This window comes from Vitis riparia, chromosome 14 (genome assembly GCF_004353265.1).
Source record: "Vitis riparia cultivar Riparia Gloire de Montpellier isolate 1030 chromosome 14, EGFV_Vit.rip_1.0, whole genome shotgun sequence".
NCBI classification, from domain to species: Eukaryota; Viridiplantae; Streptophyta; class Magnoliopsida; order Vitales; family Vitaceae; genus Vitis; species Vitis riparia.
Window position 1 is genome coordinate 17,506,682 of NC_048444.1, and position 9,703 is coordinate 17,516,384.

Sequence of the window (9,703 nt, forward strand, 5' to 3'; positions counted from 1 at the left end):
TCATTCCTATTTGTTGATTACGTTTCAGGTACCCTTTTAGTTCAGGCGAGGAGTGATGGCTAGGTCAGGGAATGATCATTATTAGGATTTTGCTTAGGATGTTATTTTGGACATTGTTAGCTTATAAGTTTATGTTCATTTGGATTATTTGGTTTTTGGAAGCTATTTAGATAAAGAACTTTTAAATTTTTATGATAGTTTGAAGTTGAGATTTGGAGGTTATGAAAATTTTTGTTAGTACTTGAATTGTTTGAGTTTGCAATCTATTTGGATAATGGATTTTGGTTGATGGATTCTTAGTTTTTAAGTTAAGTTTTGAAGATTTTAGAATTTTGTTCCGCTGCTTTTAACAGATATTTGGTAATTGGTAACTTCTAGTTATAAGATAATTGTTTGGGTCATGTTACACTTAAAGTCTTTGAGTTTGAGGTGTGAAATGACCGTCACGCCCTTGGAGTGAGTCTTGGGGCATGACAGAGTGGGGTGTTTGTGACATCCCACATCGGATAGGGGAGAAAGTTCCTGACGTTATATAAGTATGAACTCCTCTTAACCCTATAGACACGTTTTAAAGCTGTGAGGGTCTTTTTGGGTCCAAAGCCAATAATATCTATATGGTTTGGAGCAGGTCGTTACAAATGGTATCAAAGCCGATCCCCGACCTCGGTGTGGGGATTTGTTTGGCCCTGTAGAGAGTGCTTGTTTGTTTAGCCTCGTAATCCTATAGGACACAACGAGAACATTGTGTTTGCATGGGGGGGAGGGGGGGGGGGGGGGGGGTGTTTGTGATATCCCACATCGGATAAGGGAGTAAGTTCCTGGTGCTATATAAGTATGAACTCTTCTTAACCCTGTAAACGCGTTTTATAGTCGTGAGGGCCTCTTTGGGTCCAAAACGGACAATATTTACATGATTTGAAGTAGGTCATTACACTCTTTGTGTTTATTTTTCAAAAATCAAAGCAAAACCTTTATAAAAAAAATTTCTCTTTTATGTAGTTTTTAAAGGTGCCAAACCAGGTATTTATCTTAAGTGGCCAGAAGTCCTTGATCAAATTCGAGGTTTTAAAAATCCTATTTTTAGATGCTACTATAGCCTTGAAGTAGCTTTAGGGGATTCAAAATATTCCCTAAAGGCAGAAAAATTGTTTATCTCCTCTTATCCTCGCAAAACGAGAATATTGTGAGATTATAAAACATTTTGATTCAAAAGACAGTGTGTTTTCTTCTTCATTCCACGAAAAGGACAAAAAAGAAAAAGATATTATCTTCTCATCAAAATCAGAATTTCCTTCACTAAGATCCAAAAGATCTTTTAGTGAAATCTCAGTAGAATTCTCTGATCTTGATGATGCTGAATTTCGATCACAATTTAAAACTCAGCTTCAAGAAAAAAAAAATTCAAAAATTATCTAGCATTGCTTGTGAAGGGATCAAAATTCCTAAATTAAGCATCGTTTGGGAATGTAATTACTGCTTTGATTTACCATGCAGAAAGAGGTTTTCAAACTATGATCTCATCTCTCTGGAAAGAAATGGATGCTAATGTCAGTTGCAATATTCTGCACCAAGAGTTGCAATCATATTAAGCGAATAGAAAGATCATCCTTCAATTATCCATGATGACAGGATAGTATCACTGACTACATCAGTATTGATGGACTATAGTCATCTCTACCAAGTTATATTCCCTTCTACAGAACAGACGAATGAATTTGACTACTTGTTATCATGGTGTGTGTTGCTTGCTTGGGATATCATGCTAGCAAAACCTTTCATTGAAGTCCTTATCAAAAGTAAGGCAGTAGAATTTAGAACCAACAAAGGCTATGAAGGATACGTGTGCTCTACTCAACATCGAATCCTTATCAATAACCATGCTACAAACCTTGGTATAGTCTTCTGTGAAACCACGTGGCCATGTCCTAATTTTGCTCAAAAGCAAATTAAGTACTGGAGAAGCTTTGAGATTTCTGCCAATCTAGAGTTTTCTTCCATTATGGGTGAACATACTTTTTATTCTGACAAAGAGTTAAAGATACACTCAAAGATTTCCATCGTTAAGGTCCCCTACTATCAGGGAACTTATTTTCAAAAGCTAGTGCATCATTACAAAGATGTGATTGCCAGATGTAGCCTACCCTACAGCGTATCAACCCAAGAATCAGATGTCAACTGTAGCGATATTGCTGACAACCTCAAAAGAAAAGAAAAGAAAATTAAATTTTAGAAAGTTAAAATTTATAGGGAATTATATAGTCACATGATATGTATAAATATTTATATGAAATAAAGTAAGTCATGTTAAACAGAAATCTAGTTGGATGAATTTCAAATTGAATGTTTCTATTTTTGAACTTTAAATTAATTAATTGAAATAATGAAAGGAGATGGAATGAGAATCTTGGGTCATTGATGCTTCCATTTCTTGGAATTGAAGTTTCTCTTTCTTCACTCATGTTTTATTCTATTCAATCTTGAAAATATTTTGAAATCTAGAAATTAAATTATTTTTGTTCTCTTCATAATCTAATGAATGATTTTTCATGTTCTATCATATTCAAATTACTTAATTTCTGACTAATTTTCTATAAATTATAATTATAAGAGTGTTTAAGTACTCTAGGAAATATTCTAAGTGTTTAATCTTGATTTTGGGGTTTGAACTTACTTGCGAAGATATAAACTATTTTAGGAAGTAGCGTCAATAAGATTTGAAGTTTCATAGAGTTACAATTTCCTTGATGTATTAGAGAGAAAAAATATTTTGTTGCTATTTGATTAATTATCGTTTGGAACTTTGTTTTCTCTCTATTGGATTGAATTTGGATATTTGGTAATTTATTCCTTTATGATTGTTTTATCATTCTTAAATTTCTTACATTTTTCATTTTTGTGACAAAAAAAGGAAGTAAAATCGTTTATTAAGTTTATTAATTACATTTTTTTTTTCTAATTTTATTACACTATGCTTTCACTAGTTTATTGTTGAAGTGTGTGTAGATTACAAGAAATTGACATTATTGCGTAAGAAATGGTTTAGACTAAGATTAGGATTGAGTTTAGTGAGGTTTTATGAGATTTATGGGAGACCTCATTATATCTTTGTATTTTATCACAAAATTACCAAAAAGAGAGATTGTTAGGGCATTTTATTTAGTTGACAACTTTGTTCTTTTCTTACTAATTCGATGCAACTTACTTTTTAGGGTCTTATTCATTTCAAGACAATTTCGGACTTCATCAAATTTATTCAAAGTTGTAAAATTTAAGGTATGTATTTATGGTTGCTAAAGCTTTTGGAATGGCTAATACAAGAAATTAGGAAGATAATACTTTATATTTCCTAATTTGATTTCTACTATATTTTTAATTCCAAAAATTGTTTTTGATAAGTTTTTAAAATTATGCTTATCTATGAATTTGTGTATGATTCTAAAAAGAATTTTTGGAATATTTTTTAGTAATTTAAAAATTTTTAAATTTAAGGTATGTAAAAAATTTTCATATCTAGTGGAGCATAATTCAAAGACTACCCATTCACCCACCTTCTAGGTTGTTTCATTATATCAAGATTAGATATAAAATTTCTTTCACCTACCCTTAACAACTACCTATTATATTGTTCCACCACCAACAATTATATGATCGATCGATCAGTGAGGTCAATTAGTTGATGTAAATTGTGCCTAACAACTAGTTAATTGATGTTACTCATGTATAAGTGTTGGATTGAGCACTTAAAAACAAGACATGATCTAACAAAGTTAGATTTAATTGTCCATTTTTTATCATTTTGATGTGTTGACATTGATTTGAGCATTCAGTTCATATCTCTTACATTGTACATGACTTGGGTGTATTATGAGTTGCATAGAAGATACAAGTCATGGGTTCCTTATAAGTAGATAAGTTATCCACAATTGGTTCATGGATTTGGGCAATCTAGTAGAGATTGTACTGCACCACCTCCTAATAAGAGGAATGACTTATCTTGGCCATCGGGATGGGTTTCTTATGGTGAGTGTACTAGTGTATGTAATGCACATTGGATAGGACCTATGGTGAATCATGATGTAAGGCTATCAATTGTCATGATTTACCAAGCTACTATACTAAATGGACTCTCAACGTTGAGAGGATATTGAGCCTATGCTAAAATCAATAGGAGACTTTGACCTATAGGTGAGACCCTAAAATGGTCATATATCCTTATGGATTGGGTCACTATTGATGAAGGTTGGTGTAGACCCTTCATTTTGTCCTCCTAGCACATGTCCTACTAGGTAATTGTTCAATACTTTACAACAATTCCCTAGTGGCCCATTACTACTCGTGTAGCCTATCTTTTATAAGCCACCTTGGGGACTTTGGTTGAGAGATTTACCGAACCCCATTGTGACTCTTGGCAACCCTATTTAGACTTAGGATCACTTAGGCACCACCCTAGGCCTATTTAGGCACCCTAGGCCCATTTAGGCACACTTGGCCCATTAGGCACCATCCTAGGCCCACATAAGCATCAGGCATCCTAGGGCCATTTAGACACCCTAGGCCCATTTAGGCGTCCTAGGCCCATTTAGGCACCCTAGGCTCATTTAGGCACCCTAGGCCCACTTATGCACCCTAGGCCCATTTAGATCATTTTTTGTATGAATGCATGGTTTGCATGACTTGCATGGTTGCATAGCTCTTATGGCTTGCATGTGCTTGATTTTGTTTTTGTCTTTTTATCTTTCTCTATTTATTAGTTTTATTTATTTATTTACTTATTTTTAGAAAAGTGCATGAACTTAATAATCATATTCATTTCATTTTTATTTATCTATTTATTAATTTATTTTGATAGGGAATTGCTTGAGTCGATAATTCATTTTAGTTATGCATGTGATCTATATTTTTAATTTCTTTTAAAATGATATAATTTGGATTTTTAATTATTAGTTACATGTTTTTTTTTATTATTCTAACCTTTATTTTTTCTATTTTTATTTGTTATTTTTTGTTTTGTTGCCCGGGATTTTACATACTCCATATTGGAAAAAAGATTATTGAAAATGATGATTATGGGAAGAAGATTAAGAAGGCTGGGTTTTGGCAAGTGAAAGGAAAGGGTACAGTGTATATGTGGACAGGAAGTGAGGTTGTGTTCAAGAAAAAAAGAAAAAAAGGAAAAAGGTGGTCTGAAAAGAAAGAGCACTAGAACGGAAAAAAGAAAAAATGATTTTTCAACATGATAGAAGAGAGAAAGAGACACGATTAAGGGGATGGGGAGTGAGGGTGCACGTTGAGAGGAGGTACAGAGGAGAAATAAGAAGTGAGGTTGATTTTTATGGAGAATTGGAGGAATCAGTATGTGTTTTAAAGGGGCATTTGAGGCTATTGTTTGGAGGAAATTAGTCCACGTTTCAGAGGGGATTTTGGGCTTGCTATTTGAGTGATCAGTCCACGTTTCAGAGAGTCTTTTTGGGGTTGCTGTTTGAGTGATCAATCCGTATTTTAAAGGATTTTTTGAGGCTATTCTTTTTGGAGGAAATTAGTCCACGTTTCAAAGGGGATTTTGGGGCTGTTATTTGAGTGATCAATCCACATTTCAGAGAGCATTTTTGAGGTTGTTGTTTGAGTGATCAGTTCGTGTTTTAAAGGAGCATTTGAGGTTGTCTTTTAGAAGAAATTAGTTTATGTTTCAGAGGGGATTTTGGGACTGCTATTTGAGTGATCAGTCCACGTTTCAGAGAGCCTTTTTGGGGTTGCTGTTTGAGTGATCAATCCGTGTTTTAAAGGATTTTTTGAGGCAGTTGTTTGGAGGAAATTAGTCCACCTTTCAGATGGGATTTTGGGCTGCTATTTGAGTGATCAGTCCACATTTCAGAGAGCATTTTTGGAGCTACTGTTTGAGTGATCAGTCCGTGTTTTAAAGGGGCATTTGAGGCTACTGTTTGGAGAAAATTAGTCCACGTTTCAGATGGGATTTTGATGCTGCTATTTGAGTGATCAGTTCGTGTTTTGAAAGAGCATTTTTGTGGCTGTTGTTTGAGTGATCAATCCGTGTTTTAAAGGATTTTTTGAGGCTTCTAATTGGAGGAAATTAATCCACATTTCAAAGGGGATTTTGGGGCTGCTATTTAAGTGATCAATCCATGTTTCAGAGAGCATTTTTGGGGCTGTTGTTTGAGTGATTAGTCCTCGTTTTAAAGGGGCATTTGAGGCTACTGTTTGGAGGAAATTAGTCAACGTTTCAAAGGGGATTTTAGGGTTGCTATTTGAGTAATCAGTCCGTGTTTTGAAAGAGCATTTTTGAGGCTATTGTTTGAGTGATCAGTCCGTGTTTTAAATGGGCATTTGAGGCTACCATTTAGAGGAAATTAGTCAACATTTCAGAGGGGATTTTGGGGCTACTATTTGAGTGATCAATCCACATTTCAGAGAACATTTTTTGGGCTATTGTTTGAGTGATTAGTCCGTGTTTTAAAGGGCATTTGAGGCTGTTGTTTGGAGGAAATTAATCCACGTTTCAAAGGCGATTTTGGGGCTGCTATTTGAGTTATCAGTCCGTGTTTTGAAATAGCATTTTTGGGGTTGTTGTTTGAGTGATCACTCCGTGTTTTAAAGGGGCATTTAAGGCTACTATTTGGAGGAAATTAGTCCACGTTTCAGAGAGGATTTTGGGCTGTTATTTGAGTGATCAGTCCATGTTTTGGAAGAGCATTTTTGGGGCTTCTATTTGAGTGATAAGTCTGTGTTTGAAAAGAGCATTTGAGGCTACTGTTTGAAGGAAATTAGTCCACGTTTCAGGGGGGATTTTGGGGGTGCTATTTGAGTGATCAGTCCATGTTTCAGAGAGCATTTTTGGGGCTGCTATTTGAGTGATCAGTCTGTGTTTTGAAAGAGCATTTTTGGGGCTACTGTTTAAGTGACCAGTCCGTGTTTTGAAAAGGTGAGGTTGTGATTTTCAGAGAGATGATCAGTCTGTTTTTCAGAGGAGAATAGTGGACTACTGTTTTCAAAGAGGATCGGTCCGTGTTTCAGAAGAAAGAAGTGGACCGCACCAGAAAAGTTTCGGAAAGCATTACTGCATCAGGGAGTCATACCAACAAATGAGCCAAACAACAACGTTTTCTTTTCCTTTACCAAAGGTAAATTCTGAACACATTAGTTTGTTAGTTATTTTCAATTTTAAGTTTTGATTTTTTTTAGAACTTTGATGGATTATATTTATTTTTTATTTCAATTTTTTATATATTCCTTTAGTTGTGTGATAATATTTTAGATTTAAGAATTCTTGATTAATTGTGTTAACATTTCATAATGTCTAATTCCAAGCTTTGTTTTTCTGGAGAACTTGATTGAACTTGACCAACATTTTGGATTGCATTTTGAGACGTGTCTTAATTTTATCAAGCATTTAGGTTGATATCGGGTAAGCTTTTTGGGTTGGATTAGCTTAGAATCAAGGCTGGTTATTATTAAAAATCTGGGTTGCATCTTTGATCGAATATCAAATCATTTATCCATGAAATATGGGTTGTTGTCAAGCTGTTTAGAAATAAAAAATGTGGATTGATATTGCTTTAAAATCAGGATTGGTGTAGAATGAAATCCATGAGAAAGCACTAAAATCCTTGAGAAAGCCACGATTTTTTTAAATAAGAGTGTACAAAAAATTTTCTTTAAATGATATAGCCATCAAATTTTTCTATGAGAGAGCACCAAAATACTTGATAAAGCTACTAGATTTTTAAATAAGAGTGCACCAAAATTTTTATTTAAATGATATAGCCATCAAATTTTTCTATGAGAGAGCACTAAAATACTTGATAAAGCTACTGGATTTTTAAATAAGAGTGCACCAAAATTTTTATTTAAATGATATAGCCATCAAATTTTTCTATGAGAGAGCACCAAAATACTTGATAAAGCTACCAGATTTTTAAATAGGAGTGCACCAAAATTTTTCTTTAAGTGAGATAGCCATCAGTATTTTTTTTTTTTTTTTTTTATATATGAGAGAGAACCAAAATCCTTGAGAAAGCCACCAGATTTTTAAATAAGAGTGCACCAATTTTTTTTTTCTTCAATTATTAAGTTGTTTAGAATTTTGTTTTAGTTAAATCTATGTCTCCTCTTAGTGGTTTCTTTTAATTGGATTGACCTCATTTGTTTATTTTTTTTTATTTTAGAATCTTAGTTTTAGTCAAATTCTTGTCACATCTTCAAATTGATAACTTTTTACTTTGATTGAATCCATTTAGCTTTTAGAATTTAGGTTTTAGTTAAATTTTTTGTCATGTTTTCAAGTCAACAATTCTAGTTATTTTTTAATTGAACTATTTTAAGTCTTGAACTCAAACCTTTTTATTAAGAAAATAGTTCTTTTTAATGGGCATCTCGAATGAAGTCAAAATAACTTCTTTTCTTTCAAAAAAATGAATATTCTCCATCAATGATGTGGCTCCTAGATCCCGAATGAAAGGGTAGCCAATAAAGAGATCCAAGTTGATATTCTTTTGTTTTCAAAACCCTTTTAAATTATGAATGAAAAGAAAAATCTTCATTTTGTGTCCTATGTTATGGATTTATCAAATCACCTAGTTCCTTTAGCTTTCCTAAAATCATTCTCAAAGGAATTTAAATCTTTTAACAATTTAAAAAAAAAAATAATAATAAAAATCCATTCTAGGAATTTAGTGCAAAGATTTCACTTTTTTTTTAAATAAAAAAAATATGCAACTTAGTTTTATCCCAATTGTACTCCTTTTTCTCAGTTTCCAAAACTTCATTTTCTTAACATAGGTTTGAGCTTGTGTTCCCAAGCTAATAGGAATACACAGGTTAAACTTGTGAATATTAATTGGGGATTTGATGGGACCCCAACATAAAATAATTTTTCTAAAACTCATATTTTTTGCCACTTTAGCTACTTTCTATAATCAAAATCATCAATTTTTTTAGAATTGTATACAAGATGTGTGTGATAATTGATGTTTTCGTATACTTTGATCATTTTTGCTATGTTAATTAGATAACAAGCATGTTACGATTTCTTTATTTTATTATTATCTAACCCATCATGTCTTATGGCATAAGTTATCTATGCTATCCAGGTACACTCCCTAACGCCCACCTTCTAAATTTAGTGAATATGCTTGTTATTGTAAATTATGCCTATGATCGATAGTGCTTAGGGATCTTGATATTTGTTTCATTGTTCAATTATTTCTGATAAAGCGCATGTTGGATGATATATTATTTGAACTAACTTTGGTGTCTTGTAATAGCGCATAAGAAGCAGTCCAGGCACGCACTCTAAATTTTCTTTCTGATTTGTAATTGGTTTTCTTATTTAGCATGTTATTTTTTGGAAATCACCTTAGTCTACCTAGATACCTTCAATCAACCGATTAATTGTCGCATTCCCCTCCACTTAGTTAGTACAGACCTTTATAGGGCTTAGAGGGGTGCTACCTCTTAGAGGTACCTTCCCAATAAGTAACCTGATCCCCAGACTCAAACTCGGGTTTTTCAAAGACATGCTTTTCCAAAATGTGGAGTCATTTTTTTTAGAGGTTTTCTTTCTTATTTTATTTTTCCTTTAAAATAAAAATAAAATAAGTGGTAACTCCAATTTTTCCAAAACTAAATTTTTCACCAATAAAAAGTGAGTCTTGTCGGTCGAGTGGGGGCGCACATGAGAAATGCAGGT